The 18,283-nt window shown below is 38.5% G+C and overlaps 1 pseudogene; it reads right to left on the reverse strand.

Annotated features, from left to right (window-relative positions):
• Positions 1-9,579: 9,579 nt before the first annotated feature.
• Positions 9,580-10,734, reverse strand: LOC120538205 (annotated as a pseudogene).
• Between the last annotated feature and the right edge of the window lie 7,549 nt (positions 10,735-18,283).

Here is an 18,283-nt window from a genome sequence, read left to right on the forward strand (position 1 = left end):
ATCTCTATGGGGTGCAACACCTCCCTCATGCATCACAGAAAGCCAATGAGGCAGCTGGAACAGACCACACCCCCACATGCAGATACGACTCACCCCAATTATCTCACTAACCACTCGCAGCTGCATGAGTTCATACCCATGGAGAACGAGCCTGCTGTTTCATTATTTATATATTAAAAACTTGGCAACGAGCTGCGGACCTCCCTTTACCACAGAGCAATTTTGACCAGGGTGTGTGGAATGGACCTATAAGCATTGGTAAGATCCAATCAGAGAAGAAGATGAGATTTTTTTATAATTTAAAATATTGTGCTCTGTGGCTTTAAAATGGACTATATAGGCATAAAACTATTGCATATTCAGTGTGAGCACCTACCTACTTTAACTAGCTCTAAAATCAGCAATAATCCACCGCAGTGCTGAAAAAACTGAGAAAGCAACAGCCTTCAACAAACAAAGCTGACAAGAGTACAAAAAAGCAAATGTGCTTAAGGGTTCTAACTAATATGATATGCAAAACAACAAAGAAAATACAAATAATAGCAAGATCAAAGAAGAACTACTCTGACTATGCTTTTATTGTTGCTTATACAGTGTCCTATATGGTGTCATGTAACCACAACCCATGACAGCACATATTCATCACATGACCACACCCATGGCATTACATAACCTTACCCAGGTAGGTTGGGTGTGCAATGGATGTCAAAAAATGGTGTGTTCCTTCATTTTCAGATTATTTTGTCTTTCATTTTAATTTAGTTTGTTATTTATCTTGTTATTGTCCTTGTATTTTAAATTTTAACCAAAGAGTGCAGGGCCATCTAACTCTACAGTTGTGGGGACCAACCTTTGTTTCTTTAAAGACCTGAGACATCTCATCCTATTGCAGAGGCATTAGCTTTTGTACATGTTGTTTGACTCTCGTTTTTGGAATTTCTGAATTTGACTTCTTTAGATTCTGAAAGCTCCTAGAAATCTAGTATATTTCATATTTCATATTTCAGTTTTGTGCTATTTGATTTTAATTTTGGGCTTGACTATTTTTATTTTTTGTTTCTGTATTTTGAATTTTCCTCGAATCTTTCATTAATACTTTTTATGTTATTAAGAAACTCTTTATTCTTTTTTCCTGGACTTTCAAGGTTTTTCTCTTTTTTGGAATTTGTAAGCTTGGACCACAAGCCTGTTAGGAATTTAAGGGCCAGCCCTGCTTTATGTTTCTGGGCCTTGTTATAGTTTTAACGCCTATTTTGTGTGTTGATACCCTTTTACTGAGCTTCACAACAACTAGAGAGCACAGCACATGACTTATAATCATTAATGATCAAAATCCTTGAAAGTGATTCAAAGCTACTGCTAAAATGTACTGCTTAAAGCAGCGAGGGGATGGTTAAAGGGTTATATTTTTAAATAATTCATTGCAGAATGCTGACATATGAATAAGAGTAAATTGCAGCTTTTAACTGAGAGCAGTAAGGAAGAGGTCAGTTGTCGCACAATAGACTGGGTAAAATGACCACTGACAAGTTTTTCCTTTCCTTGCAAATAATGTTTATCTAACAATATATATCAATATATATGTGATTTAACATGCTAAATCAATATCAGGGTTGTAAAAGCTGAGCCTATTCATTAGATTTCAGATAGAAACTGTCACAATTCTGCGGTTTTGTACTGTGTTGAAGGAACCTCACGTTATTTTTTATTTGCGGCTTTATTAAATGATTATGAAAATATTTTACTGGCAAGTTATGACATTGCAGTGCCACCATTTCTGTTCATTTTTGTTAATCATGATCACTGCCTCTTTGTTTTTATATGGTTGTTTCCTCAATCGCTATAAGATGGTGGCACAATACGTTTCTGTGTCCAAAGCTGGTGGATAAAAAGTTTTCTCGGTAGTCACAATTCTTGCATGAGTTTTCATCTTTAATTTATGGTTTGTGTATTGAGCATGAATGCTTTAATTTCCTTTAAACATTCAATTTTTATTTATTTTTTTACTTTTTCAAATTGTTCTCTTCTCATCTGCTAATTTCCTTCTTATTGTAGCAGAAGAGAAAACATCCCTGCACACAAATAACTACTGTTTATTCTCAATAAAGAAAAAAAATATTCTGAAGATTGAAGCCAACCCAGGTCATTTAGCCACCTTTGCAGTAAATGGCAGACCAAGCATCAGTACAACGTCACATCAGGTACAAAAGCCAAATGCAAGCACATCTGCAGATTCTATAACAACTATTGACTTGGCAGAGCTGCTTTGATGCAGAAATCAGTTTTATTTTATTATCCATTTGCTCATTTTCCAATCAGCTTATCCAGTCCTGGGTTGCAGAATTTGGAGTATATCTGGACAGCAATGGGTGAAACACATAGAGGACACTCAAACAGATTTTCACTTATGCTCATTCACACAAGGCTAATTTAGACCTCTCAGTCCAACTATAATGCATGACTTTGAGATGAGAGAGAAAAACCCACATAAATATGGAAAAGATGTACAAACTTTTATCAGATTATTACTGACACGCAAATGATTTAGTAAAAGAATGCCAGGGACTGTGCACTATTCTTGCATGTGCCATATTTTAAGCTATTCTTACTTTATGATGATGGTAGACATTGAAGCCAACACACACATCTATAAGCCAGTCCTTACACATTTAATTCAGTTTACATGATTATGCATTAGAGCTGTACCTTTGTATGCTGGTGGAATCACACTACCCACAGCCAGCCATGGACCCACAATGTCCTCATAGCAAAGGCCCTCAGAAGCAGCTCCTTTTATTCTATGAGCTAATAGAAGAATTCTTATCACTCACAGCATAGAAAAGGGAACTGCTACTGAAGTCCTTTGTATTCAGATGTTGTAGGTTCGCAGCTGCCACCGGGACTGCAAATTTTCAAACTGGGATGGTTCATGGTGTGATTTTATGATAATACACCTGATGTAATTGGCAGGATTTGCACTTTGCACTTTGGAGTGTAGTAGCAATACTGTGCAAAAGGTGAGACTCCTGCCCATCAAGAGCATATTCTCTTTGGTTGGGTCAGTTTAAAATAACCAATTGTCTTAATTAAGCATGTCTTTGGATTAAGGGAAGATAATCCACTGTCAGGACTGTGATTCCAGCACCAGGACTACTACAAATAGCTGTTATCTCCTGCTAACAGTGTCTGTTGCTGGGCAACTGTTGTTGAACTCGAAATTCTTATTAAAGAAAGAAACATCCTCTAACAGGACAAATCAGTTATCAGGCAGGAGAAAAGCTGTTCAAGGTATCTTTTAATTACTCTTCGACAAAATGCCTTTGATGGAGCATTCTTCAAAAGCAGTCTGTTACAGCCTGATCAGAATGGTCAGAAAAACAAAGAATAGAGGTTAATTTTATAAACTACAGAATTTGCATACAGTGTCAATCAATGCATACATTTTACTCTGGTTGGTTCATTGGTTTACTCCCAAATGATTTACTGTATATAAAATAAATGTCTGTAATATTATATTCTGGTTCTTCTTATACCTTTGAGTTGCGCCACCACCGTTGGAATTTCTGTGCATATAACAATTGTCCATTCTCGTTTATAGGACATCTGCTGATTTCTTAGTCATCTCTTAATCATCCTTCAGTACATTTTGTATATTATATCAACCTTTCTTTTGGTACATTCTTTATTTACTTGACCATCTCAGAATTTTTCCTAAACCAATTCTTATGTTTCAGTGTACATTTTGTTATTCACTTGCCCTTTATCTGATGTCCGACATTTCTTAACCCTTTATGCTATTTCTTTAAGACATCTGTTACCCTAAAATTATTCTTCCACACAACATTATCCAGTTAGTACTTGTGTGATGGGAGAGGCGAGAGAAAGAATAGAAGAGGCCAGGCAGTGGCACTATAGTATTGTACTTTTTTGCCTTTGTTAAAGCCTCTTGTCCTATACCGTCTGTGTTTTTAGATGTATGTACTTTCTAGTCTTTTGGCCTTTTTTGCCTATCTTTGGATTCTGCATTTAGTTTATGTTTCAGTATCTGTCCTAAATCCCATTTTACGTAATCTTTTTTTATTTATTGCCCACTCTCACAAATATTCTTTGGTTTATGAACTTGCATAAAGAACTATTGTTTTTCGCAATATGTCCTTGTGTCAGGTCATCCTGATTTTGAGAGTCATCTTTTCCAGTAGGAGAGCTGGTGCAAAGGGGCTGTGATGTGTGTGCTCTCATTTCAGTGAGACAGACACATGTCTGATGCTGTCCCTACATCAAGATGGTTATCTCAGTTTATTAGATTCAGGATTTTATTTATGTGCTAAAAACTTTCCTTTGCAAAATGAAATTGAATATTTTTTAACTTCACAATTTTGGCTCTACTCCTACTCTGATTTAGTATGGTTGCTAGCTGCTGCAATTGAATGTCACCAGCATATCTGACATGCTAAACATAAATATTTAAAACAAAAAACATTTTCATAAATCACAGCATCACATAGTTATTTTTCAGCTCCGGTTTTCTGACATATGTAAAGATTCAGTAACCATCATATTCTGAATTCAGCTTTGATTTTTACAGAATATCAATTTGTTTACTATTATTATTGCCATGACCAGCTTTGGTCCTCAAACGTTAGTTTTACTGGTGCAGAGCTGTCAATATTTGTCCTTCCCCACCTTGAAAGCCTTACCCTAAGACTTTGCCTGTAGTCTGTACATATGAAAATAGTATGACTACCACAACTTCTAAAAGATTTTTTGACTATCTTCTGACTCCCCTATCAAAGCTAATACACAGGTGCATGTACCAAAACAACCCTAACACAGGCAAGAGCCAGATGCCAACTGATGCCACTGCCCACTAGATATGCTGTAATGTGCTGTATACAGGATTCCACTATTGTAGAGTATAGGTGTGGTTACCATGTAAAAAGTACACTATTTAGTTGTGAGTAGTCATTTTTGATTGTATTTTAAGCTTTCATACTCTTGCACTTTATTATAGTATTTCCAAAAAGTGGCTCTGTATTCATAAATAAATACTAGAAGTATTCGAATTTGACCTTGATAGTATATCAGTGGGTAAGGCAGGCAGCAGCAGCAGTCAGTGAACGTAGCTAAAAAACCTTATAAATTAACCACAAATGCTTAATATGAAGAAAGCCTCAAGTAATTTCATGATTTGCAACTAATATGTTGCTCAGTGATGTTCCTCTGAGATTAACATTAGGCTTTACATGCTGTGCCATGTAAATGATTTTGTGAATGATATTGGATTTAGGAGGGTGTAATTCATTGGAGCTGCAAAGGGTTTAAAAAGCACCTGCTTTAATCCAAGAACACAGACTAAAGAAATACCTGGGCAATACAAAAATACGCACATATGGAGAGAGGTTAATCCTGATCTATAGTGAGTGTATAGTTGGGTCAAGGTCTTTAGGGAACCACGTTGTCTCCACAGCATCCTCCTGTATTGCTTGGACACAAATAATCACGTCAATAATCAATACCAGTTAATGGAAGGGGGATGTTGAGTTGGCACAGGATTGAATAGCCCAAATATGATCTAATTTAAGGTAGGCACGTCAAAGAAATACAAAGTGTAACTCACATTGACAATCACAATCTGACTCAGAATAAACCTATGGGGGTTTGCTAGGCCCTGCCATTATAGAGTGTGCCTTCAAAAGGAAATTTTACAGAGAGAATTAGAAGATGGAACCTTGTAAGGAGGACAGCACGGTGGCACAGTGGTAGTGCTGCTGCCTCACAGTAAGGAGACCTGGGTTTGCCTCCCGGGTCCTCCAGGCGTGGAGATTGCATGTTCTCCTAATGTCTGAGCCGGTTTCCTCCCACAGTCCAAAGACATGAACGTTAAGTGCATTGGCAATCCTAAATTGTCCCTAGTGTGTGCTTGGTGTGTGTCTGCCCTTGTTTGGGCTGACGCCCTGCTGGGATTTGTTCCTGCCTTGCACCCTGTGTTGGCTAAGATTGGCTCCAGCAGACCCCTGTGACCCTGTGTTAGGATATAGCAGGTTGGATGATGACTGACTGACTGACCTTGGAAGGAATCCTGCATGATCCTCCCTGAAGATCAGAAGGCAGTCAACCATGTGTATACTAGTAGAAGGTGATTTTATTACTGAGAAAGAGCCCCTGGAGGACTGGTAGGATGCCAGTCTAACTTATTCAGGATCACGGGTAGCAGCAGATATAGCCCACATAGGATAAATTGGACTGCTTAAAAAGGCAGATGGCAGTCAAAAAAATGAAATGTCTTTTTATCATTATTAATATTATTAAACTGCTTGAAGACCAGGCTGTTCATAGTTTGGGAATGTAGTATTGTCAGGGTCCTCCGGAGGGTGCTCTAACTAAGTGAACCTGCCGTTGTACACGACTACCCTGATCTTAGATGTGATTTCAGGGTTTGGCTCAAAAGTAACCTCAGGATGCTGAACTTCTACCATTTTAGCAATGAGTCTAATGGCTGGAGGTCCTAGGGATAGTTGGTAGAAAGTAAGAGGGCAGTGCGAAAGAGAACATGAGAAAGTGAAATAAGCAGTGAGAGGGAGTGCTTTGTTTACCAAACGATGAGTAAGCAGGTTGTATAATGTAGTTTTCTAAGGATTGCACTTGCTTTATTTTAATTTTGTTTTAACTTTTCACCGCTGCCTTATTTTTTAGTAAAGCACAATACGCAATTTTTGCTCTACCTTTGGATACCAGCATAATTCTAGGTTGAAGTGATGCATGAGAAAGCTAACCTGTTATTGTAGGAACTAGTCCTACATGGGGTGTCAGTTCTTTGCAGAACATTCAAAAAGACATCTTCAGAGTTATGTATTGGAACTATGGGATTGTGGGAGGATACAGAAGCTCTTAAAAGAATGTCAGGCAGCACTTCAGAACTGAATCTAATTTGGAGGAAAAAGACCTATGATGGGAGTGGTGAGATATCATTTAGGTCACAATATGTGTTTAGTGGCCTCATTGTAACCAGAAGAGTAATTGCTTTCAAAAAGCTAAAAGGAAAGGTTGCTAATTGCTCAGAATCAGATTGCTTATTTTGGACTTCTTGGTTTTTATGTACTGTGGTGGGCTGGCGCCCTGCCTGAGGTTTGTTTCCTGCTTTGCGCCCTGTGTTGGCTTGGATTGGCTCCAGCAGACCCCCGTGGCCCTGTAGTTAGGATATAGCGGGTTGGATAATGGATGGATGGATGGTTTTTATGTAATGTGATTACAGAGTATTATTTTGTAAAATGTTTTTTATTCATTTTATCTCTTCTTCTCCACAGAGCTGACAAGCCCTCTGTTTCAAATGATGTAATTAAAACGGAAGTAACATTACTCAGCTTCTCTTCAAAGGGGATGTCAGACTTGATGAGTGTAGTTGTTGACTTCATTGCTGAATATGTCAGTTTACAAGAGTAGACATACAGTTTCACATTTCAATAGTCTTTTCCTGACAGCTAATAATGTGCAGCCTGACAAAGCAGATGCCCATGTGAAGTGTTATAATTATAGATAGTTCCACCTCAGTCCCTGGCCTTTTATCTTTTTCCCATTCTATCAAGGTACAAGATATCAGTCACACAAGCCCCTCTGTTTTTAAAGTCTAAATCACTCACATTCCTTATTGCTCATAGTCACATTATATACATTATACTTCTTGCTGACCACTTATTGGTTCTCAACTCTTGCACACACAAGACCATCCCAGCAGCTTAAGACAAAAGTAAACCTACCTGACTCTGTTGGGCTGAGCTGAAGTCTGGTTGGAATGAGTTATAGGGTATGTCAAGACTACATTACTGCTTCCAATTCACTAAGATTATGCAAAGAAGTATGTGACTGAAAAGTCATGGGATGTGACATGGGCTTTAATTAAAACAGTTATCTTAATCATTCAGTTAGCACTAATTAACAGTTATTCAATTAGACCTATAAGCACATCAAGAATTTAGCTTAGCTTAGGCTTAGTTCCTCCCACGCCGGGTGGCGCATTGGGCGCCAAGAGATCGCCAATGAATTCAGTCAGCGGCAATGGCTTTGGCTTCGTCCCGTGTTATGTCTACAGCACGTAGGTCTTCGTTGAAAGAACGCCGCCATGTTTGTTTTGGGCAGCCATGCTTTCGTGTACCACGGGTGGGCATCCAGCTCATAGCGATCGTTGGAAGGCGATGTATCGGTTGCCGGAGGATGTGGCCAGCAAATCGAAAGCGGCATTCCGCTACAGTGCTTGCTAGAGGTTGGTTAGCTGTTCATTGATGGATTTCGTCATTACTGACGTGGTCCTGGTAGGGGACCTTCAGTATTCGCCGTAGGCAACGTTGCTGAAAGACATTTAGGCATCTCGTGATCGCTGCAGATGACTTCCAAGTTTCGCTCGCATATATCGCCGTAGGGATGACGATCGTGTTTAGCAGTTGTATCTTCCTTGGCAGTGTAATAGCGTTGGATTGCCATATTGGTCACAGTTGTCGCATTACTAATGATGCTTTCCCAATACGGCAGGCTATGTTGATGTCTGTCCCCCCGTCTGGCGCCATGGTGCTGCTGTGGTAGGTGAAGAGGTTGACTTCCTCAAGCTGTTGTTGGCCGATGGAGACCGGGATGTTTGCATGGCATAGCCGATGTGCATGACCTTGCTCTTGGCCTCACTAATTCGGAGCCCGATTTTTGCCGCCTCGTGTTGTAGTAGTTCAGTGAGATCGTGGAGGGATTGTTGGGTGGGGCCAAGTAGAGCGATATCATCCGCAAAGTCCAGATCTGCTATTCGTCTCCCATCGCGGCCCTGAAGGCCATGGTCGACGTGTCCAAGGGCATGGCGCATGACGAAGTCAAGTGCCAGCAGGAATAGAAATGGCGAAATGATACAGCCTTGGCGCACGCTTGTGTCAATCCGGAAGGCTTCGGAGATGCCGTAGTCCGTGTGTACGTTGCAGCTCGACTCATTGTATATATTTCATAACATGTTAACGAACTTCACTGGGATGCCATAGGCAATTTTCCATAGTGTCTCTCGGTGAATACTGTCGAAGGCCTTAGTAAAGTCAATAAAGTTTATAGACAGTTTTTGCTGCAATTCGGTACTTTGTTCGATGATTGTTCGTAGGACAAAGATTTGTTCGGAACAGGATCTCCCGTTGTGGAATCCTGCTTGTTTTTTCAGGGAGTAGATGGTCAACAGCTTGGCGTAGGCGTCGGAGCAGGAGAGAGCACAGCACTTTGCCTGGGATGGAAAGGAGGGTAATTCCATGCCAGTTGTTGCAGTCGGCGAGATTCCCTTTCTTTAGAATTTTTACGATGACCCTTTTTCTCTATTCCTCTGGGACAGTCGCTGTTTCCCAGCACCCATTAAAGAGAGATGTAAAATGGTCTATAAGTGGTTGTCCTGCATGTTTTAACATTTCGGTAGCAATTTCGTCCATGCCGGGTGCATGACCAGTCTTAAGGGCTGTAATCACTGACTTGGTTTCTGCTGGTGTGATCGGTCCAACTTCGACTGGAAGGTCGATTGGCAGCTTGTTAAAAGATCGTCTGTGAATGTTGATGTGGGTTCTGGTTGGTTCAGGAGCTCAGCAAAGTGCTCAACCCATCGTTTTTTTTTTGTGCTTTGGTGGTTAGCAATAGGTGACCATCCTTTGCTTTGATTGGTACACCTCTCCTGCTGGGCGCGCCACTCAGTTCTCGGACGATCCTGTATAGTGTTTTAGTGTCGTTCCTATCCGCGGCTTCTTGCGCCTCATGTCCTTTCTTTTTGATCCAATCGTGCTTATCTTGGCGGCAGCTTCGTTTGACCATTCGATCCACAGCTTGGTAGTGCTCCTCTGACGCAGTGAGACCAGGTCCAGGGGGCTCCCGATCGCGAACTTGTTTCAAGCAACTTAGGTCCCAGGTGGTATCTTTTATCCAGCGTTCTCGGTATGTGCCTCGTCTTCGACCGATTGTAGTTGTGGCACTTTCGATGACAGTCTGGTGGAGTAGTGTCCAGTCATCATCAATCGATTCTTCGCTGTCTGCTTCTGCGGGTATTTCAAAGCGATTTCGGAGCTCGAGTTGGAACTGTTGGGCTACAAGCATCTCTTTGAGCTTTGTAACATTGAAGGGTCTTGGTCGTTGAGGTTTAGGTGTCGATCGCATAAGTTTTAGCCGGCATTTGGCGACTAGTAGATTATGGTCAGAGCCGACGTCCGCTCCTCCCTGGCTTTTCACATCTAGTAAGGACAAGTGACATCTTTTGCTGACACAGATGTAATTGATTTCATTTTTGTTTAGTCCTCCTGGAGATCGCCACGTCATCTTATGGATCCTTTTGTGCTGGAAAAAAGTATTTCTGATGCATAGATTGTTCATGGCGCAGAGTGAGCGCAGTCGTTCGCCGTTGTTGTTTGTTCAAGCGCCTGATCCATGCGAACCCATTGTCGCCTCGAAGCCCGAACGGTTGCAGTTTAATTGAGCATTGAAATCGCCGACGACAAGGAGCAAATCGTGGCGTGGTACAATCGTCAGCTCGTCTTGGAGCTGGTCGTAGAACGCTTCCTTTGCTGCTTCGTCGGATTCCTCTGTTGGGGCGTATATCTGGATGACTGTGACTTTCACCTGTCGGAATCAGAAGCGGGCGGTGATAATTCGGTCGGAGACCAGTTTCCACTCCATGAGCGCTCCTGTTGCTTGTGGTGATAGTACGAGTACGGCCACAGATGGGCTTTGTTCCAGCACCATCACAGGGGATCAGCCTCCGTTGTTGGGTAGTTGAATTTGTTGTGATTCTCTTGGCGTTTCAGTAGCGGGTTTTATTTTTATGGGGTCGGGGTGCTGGCCCGATGCCCAACCCTCCTCCTTTTCCATCCGGGCTTGGGACCAGCAATGGCGGAAGAATGAAGAATAACTGCTAATATTAATCTTGTGCCAGCCTTAGATTTACTACCAATTTTGTCAAAATACATACATAAGTACCAACATAAATACATGAGATTAGTTTTTTGACTGTTTTAATATATCACTGTGTAGGGCATATTGTCTTTGACCATTTTCTTAACCCACTTAATCCAGTTAGGGGTGTTGTTGATATGGAGCCTATTCTAATTACATCATGGAGAAGACAGCCTCTAACACTGCATGCAGTGTCTATCCATAGCAAGCCATAGCTATGCCAAAGCCACACTCATTCATGTTAGGTCAAATTAGAGTTGCCAATTAACAAGTTTGGGCTAAGACAGAAAAAATGGAAACTTAGAAAAACCCTATGAAAACGCTGGAGGAAAATCCACTCTCCACGCAGGGAGCAACTGGCTGGGAATCAAGCTACAACTAAAAGAAGTAAGGAAATAAAATTACACTTTAACACAGTATGAATTAGAACCATGTAGTGATTTGTATTCTCCAAATGTCATTAATAGCCATCAATGTGAAGACACTAATTATTCAACAACTGCCTACACTTAATTTGTACTTCTTTGACAAAGGGATGTCACAGCAGTTGAACTTCCATGGCTTCTGCCAAGTTGGTATGTTTCTGGTGATTCATTTAATGATCATGTACAAAGCTAAGTAAGCTCCTAAGCACTGGGGTCACTTCAAGTCATGTAGGACCAATTGCAGTCCTTTTTAAACACATGATCTTTTAGAAGTTAAGCTTCATTTGGTTAGGCTGATGTTTCCTGGTTTCCACACTCTCCTTAGACAGTGCCTGCCTCTTTAGAAGAAAAGCTGTTTAGGTCACCCAGAAGCCATACATTGTCACAGTGTCTATCTTTCATCTTCTTTTATGCAACATTTACTTAGAAGTATGTGAACATTTTGTATGTAAGTACTGATTAGAACCAAGAAAAATTTTCTTAACATTAACTTTGCCTTCTCTTGGATCCCTCTGCTGTAAGAGCACTTTGAGTAGTGAGAAAAGCACTATAAAAATGTAAAAATATTATTATTAAATTATTATTATTATTATTATTATTATTATTATTATTATTATTATTATTATTATTATTATTATTATTATTTTCGCTGTTTTCTAGCAGGTGCTACATGTATAGTATTTTCCTTGGTATGATTGCTACAATACTTGTTCCAGCCTCTAATTTGAAATCTTCTGATTTTATCTCTCTTTAAAGTGCTGGAAATCCCATTTATTTTACTGAATTTAACTTCAGAAGCATGAATTAACAGATAATCTGTCTCTCCAATACTGAGAAGTGTCAGGCCCCTGTTTATTTGATTGGGGGGTGGTTTGCTGGAGGTCTGTGTCTCATTCCCAGTCTTTTTTGTTAAAGTATCCCTTTACTGTGGCTCTTCTCTTCTGTTGGGTTTACTGTACCTATAGTGCCTCTTTCCCGGTGTGCCTGGGCATCAAAGACTTTTGATCTTTTAGGGACCTGTTTTGGGTAGAATGAGTATGGAGTGAAAGCTATGTTGTTGGTTGTTTTACTACTTATCTTGATTGTTAAAATTTGACTTGGGACTAATACATTTTATTTAATCTAACCTAATCTAATCTAATCTAATCTATATTGATTTTCAGGACCATTGTTTTTTTTACCTTTAGCATAACTTTTATCACAAAAAAGGTATTGTTGGCACTGTCATGCAAAAAATAATTTATACTGAGAAATCAGTGAATGTCAATGACTTTCTAATTTAGATATCTTCTGCGTACTAATAATGATTGTGTTTATCTATATCACCAAACTAAGCTGTGCATTTTTCTATACTTATATAGTTCACTTGCCACCTGCTTGCCACGGTGAAGGTTAATGTGCTGTATAATGATTTGGACAGACCTGCATATCCTGTTCCAAGCAGTAATCTCCTAATTCTTCTAGAGAATTCTCAGACACTCCCTTCATTTTGCCCTTTGTCTGTTCTGTATCTTCTCTAATTAACTATACCTGGTCACCTCTTACAAGAAGCATTCAGAGGGCATCCCCAAAACACAACTAGCTTCTCTCTTCCCAAATAAGCAATAGTTCTTCCTTGATGTATCCATATTGTTGATTTCCTCATCCTACCCCAGAAAGTTAGTCTAACAATCCTGCACAACAGCACTATTCCCAGCTCTTGATTACAGGCATTGATGGGGATCTCGTCTCGTAAGTAAGCAGAAAGCTTCATCCAATAACTTATTTTATATTTTATAAATCCAGTGTTCTACACCACTGCCACCTTAGTACAAATTTGCTGGTCATTCACATGATAATACTGTATGTACTGTACCCTCACTAGTGAACAAGACCCCAAAATACTTGAAACACTCCACTTGAGGCAGCTGCTCCACTCTAACCAGCTCAGAGCAAGTGACCATTTCCTGGAAGTAGATAAACTCATATTTGGAGGTACAAACTCTTAGTCCCCTAAACTGTATACTTTCCAAGCTTCAGATCCACCTTGAAATCCTATCCCTGAAAATTATAAAGAGGGTGGAATAAAGAAGGATCTGTACTACTTTAAATGAACTTGCTTTAAAGTTAAGTATATAAAATCAAATCTTGATCTGCAAATGCAGAAACTGAATGGAATACAGAAGTGGCCCTTGATCTTTAAACTCTTGTGTCATTTTTCACATGCGACCAGGAATACATGGGAACAGCTATGAGTGCGGACTTGTTATAAACATTTAGGGGGCAAAAAGTTATTGCTTGAGTTCAGGGATTGGTCATGGCTTTGAAAGATTCTGCTGCAGATGACTGTTGTAATGTTTTTATTTAGACTACAACAACAACAACATTTATTTATATAGCACATATTCATACAAATAATGTAGCTCAAAGTGCTTACAAATATTACTAAACATTAACTTCAATGGTCTTCTATATATAAAAGAGCAGAGGTTTTGAAAGCTTGTTGAAAAGCATTGTTGGGTACACTGGATTTTTTTTTTCTCTTTAGGAAATATTTATGCTACATTCTTTAAAAAAATGGTTCTAAAATATCACTTTTAATGGGTTGTGCGGTTCCTCATATAGTCATTGCTTAACAAAAAAATATTAAGATCTGAGAAGGGTTCTTAGCATATTAAATTAGTTGTTTAAGTTTAAAAAGGTTCCTAATATGCGGACAACACAATAAAAAATGTTAATGTACAGTTGGCGACCTAGCAGGATACTGACAGATCAAGAAAACTCAAATTTACCCTGTAGTCTTTTAAAATAAAGAACCCAGTTTTATTTTACAAATCTGTTATCTATTCAAGTTTATTTATGTATTCTGTTATGGATCTAAATAAATAAAGATTCTTTCTGGAAACTTCTTTTGGTAACTAAAAATGGTTCCCCTGTAGCATAATTTTAAAAAGACTTCATGAAGAATCTGGCACCTTCATATTTATGAATCTATTTGGAATAACAAGAAAGTTGATATAAATTCATGGCTTGAAACTTGTTTTTGTAGAGTTTTATTTTTCACAAAACAAAAACTAATAATCTCAACAATAACAACGACAAAAGCAACAACAATAATAATATTAATACTCCTCCAGCTGTGGTAACATAGGATAAGACACATATATGGAAGAATATAATTATACAATCAATGAGACAACATGACTAACACTTTGAGTGCATTGCTAAAGACAATTTTTAAGTCAAAATATAAAGTCTTTCAAACTGGCTTATTAAAACCTTCATTAAGATTTGGCAAATATCGCCCTGCCTTGATCGCCATTATCTACAAATTAAAGATGATACTCCTTATGTTTGCCTCGCCTCACTGAACAGTTGTCTATTACTGGCTTTTTTTTTTGCCAAACTAGTTGATGTTGTGTGTTGGGAAGATGTTGATATTGCATTCTGTAAATACCCTACTGTGGATGTGATAACTGTTTTCATGGGTCATTGTTTAAAGATGATTATTACATTTTGATTGAATCAAAAGGTTGTGATTATGTTGGGCAAGTCAGTTTATTTCAGGGATCTAAATTAAAGTTGTATCTTTTTGATTTATTGGCACTTTGGTAACATTATGATTTTGCTGTCAACATCACTGTAGACTGCCAGTTAGGCTTACTTACATGTCAAGTACAAATCCACCTTTATAAGTAGTCTGTAGCAATGTTCAGACTCAGACACATCCAGCATGGATATATAACTCAATTTTCTATGCAGTGTGAGTTTTCTTTGGCATCACTCTGGAATTGGTGCCTATGGATATAGACCATCACAGTGTTAACAAATAATATATAAATCCAGAGTCCTAAAATATCAGTAAAAGGAAAATACTTGCCAGACTTTTCTTTGTTCAGTACAGAATCTGCTTTGCTGCTCCTTGATCTAAGTGTTGACTACTGGCAGGGGTTTATGTTCCAGTAGACTTTACCAAGAAGGTCCAGAGTGTGATCCCTCTGTGACTGCAACATACCATCTTGAATTAATTTGGACAGTTTCTGCCTTTTGTTCAATATTGAAGAAAGTGTGTTACTAGAGAATTTTTAAATTACTAAAGTGACCCAGTCCTACTATGTCTACAGAACATTTTATTCAAAGTTTAAGTGTGCATTCCATCTGTTAAGTAATATTCTGATCAACAGCTTAGGTGTCATTCATTCTGCCCTATTTCAAGCCTCTGAACAGTTTGCTCAAACCTATTTGGTGTAAGCCAAAAATGGATCTCTGTGGTGCAATCAAACAACCTCAGTGCCTGGTCCTTCTCTCTGTCCTGGGTAACAGATTCCACTTTCTTGGCCTTCTCTGTTACATCAGAGGAACATCCAGACCACCCATCACGTCTGGTACCACTCCTCCACAACTGAGGTCTTGATCAGGATTAATTTCACTTCAGTTGAGTTCAGTATATATCTTCAGTTTTGTATAGTGCTGCTTTACTGAGTGTGGACATAAAGTGCTGTGACAAGTTCATAAGTAGATGTAAGAAGAAAACTTCAAAAATGACTAATTACATAATGAGTATACATAAAGGGGATTTTTTTAAATAGGCAGAAAACAAAGGGAGAGTCTAGGGTCATTTATTGCAGATAAAGTCAAATTCCCTCTTGGGCATTGTACAGTAAATTCTGTGCTGGGCTGTCTAATCTGACAACGTAATCTTTCCCTCTGTCGATCTAATGATTATGTGTTATATAAAACCTTAGGTGAACACACTACAGGGACACATAACATACTGCATCAACATGTCCTTGACAGGCAGAGAAGAGAAGAGATCAAACTTACATCTACTGCAGAGTTCATCTTTATGTTGTTAGCAATAAGTTCAGATGTACTGTCCCTGATCATTTCCAAGATGCAGTGAAGCTGTTCTAACATGAATTTAGACAGCCGATCCAGACAGAGAGTTCACTGGACAGACCTCAAAGGCATCTCCATGAAAATAATAAGAGAAATTATTAAAAGTTTTCGTCATGACTCACACTAAAGGTTACATTATGTGAAAATAACTTTTTTTTGTCCAAATGTCGCTGAAATCTTTCATCCTATAAAAAACAGGGAGTGTCAATTCAATTAATGCACTGATTCTGAAAATGCTTCCATAAAGAGACTTTAATAAATGAAAAATAACCACAGTAAATGAAGGTGATATAATTTAAATGGTGACAGATTTGCTTAGAAAAACATGATTCACAAGCATTGCTCTATTCATCCCTATACTGAAATAATGGATCCGTCCATTCACATAATGAATGTGCTGATTCCATCTCAAGGTCAAGGAGCTCTGATCTGCCACTTATTTGAAAATGGGTAATATTATACAAAACATTTTAAGCAAACATCAAGGTAACCCAAGGTTTGAAATAATCCAACCGTTCATCTAAAATATACATTTTCTTTTTTTATTTTGTTTAATTGAATTCTACTCAGTCAAGCATATAATAATAACAGTTACAATGATTTAATTTGAAATAACTACAAAGAAAAAAAAATCTAAGCAAAGCAAGATTCAATTCCCACTCAAAAGAAAGAGAAAAAGAAGAGCAACACTGGCAAAAACAAAAAGCCACAGGTATCTTTTTTTATAATAAAATGATTAATAACATGAAAAGACAATCACAGGCACAGCATGCTTTTTCTAAAATAATGTTAATAAAACATTTTTGGACTTATCATCTAAGAGAGAATAAGATTATTTTGCTAATGTGAGATAATGTCACTCACTTACTGAGTTATAGAGGATGGGCTGAGATTCTCCCAGTTGAGCAGCATAAGTCTGCATGGTAGTCATGGGGTATGGCCTATTACAATCACGAGATCACTATGCACTTTAATGCTTTCCAGGAGTACACCATGTATCACCTTTAATGGATTACGAGTGATTTTGAAACAAGGCTTTCTGAGAAGTACAGTATGTAAAGATTTTTGTCCAGAACGATTCTCATTTAGTGTGTTTCCAAATTACCTGACCTAATGCTGGAGGTAGATGGCAGCACTTACAGGTCGGGCCCTGCCCTGGGTATTTGAAACAACATAAATGTGATTGATGAAGGCCTTTAGTTTAATCATGAAAAGCTTGGCACTTAGAGAACTAGAGCTATATGAGTTCCACTCCTTTTCTGAGATGCTAATTGAAAGGTCCTTTTCCAGCCGTTCCCTAGGATCACTAAAGGATAGATACTTGAAAATATTTTTATATATTGTTATAATGCTCTCTGTGTCTTCATCAAGACTAACCAGTATAGCCTCTGGGATCGATGTGGGTGTGAGATATGGAAGGTTGAGGATGTTTTTTTAACAAGATTGCTAATTTATATATAGGAAAAAGCTTATAGCTGGAACTAGGTTGTTTATATAAATATCTCTAAATGTCTTAGTTCCTAGTATTTTAGTTAAACATAGTGTAGGTCTGAGGAGGTTGAAAAATGCGCTAGTAGTGTATAGGGGGAATGGATGAAAATATCTCTACACTTTTAAAAATAATGGTTCTTTAATGGTATTTTATAGTTCTTTATTGGGAATTAATGGGTGCAGCTCCCTAAAAGCCTGTAGTATTGTATGCAGTGCAAGACATTTTAAACTCAGGACCCATTGGTATTTCACAAATCTGTTACCATCTATTTGTTTTAATTCATTGTATAGAGCCTGTTACAGATCTAAATAAATAAAGGTATTTTCTGGAACCTTCATGTGGATGGGTCATTTTGGAACTGAAACTGGCTTCCCAATGGCATCATTCTGAAGAACCACTCTGGCACCTTTATTTATAAGAGTGTACAGAATTCACTCGCGTTCCATATGCACAAAGCATACAATTATTGAACTTTAAATTATATATTGTGTGCGTCTGTCTCGTTTAAAATTGTCCAACATGTTTCCAGGGCAAGATCCAACCT

The sequence above is a fragment of the Polypterus senegalus genome, chromosome 10 (genome assembly GCF_016835505.1).
Source record: "Polypterus senegalus isolate Bchr_013 chromosome 10, ASM1683550v1, whole genome shotgun sequence".
Taxonomy (NCBI): domain Eukaryota; kingdom Metazoa; phylum Chordata; class Cladistia; order Polypteriformes; family Polypteridae; genus Polypterus; species Polypterus senegalus.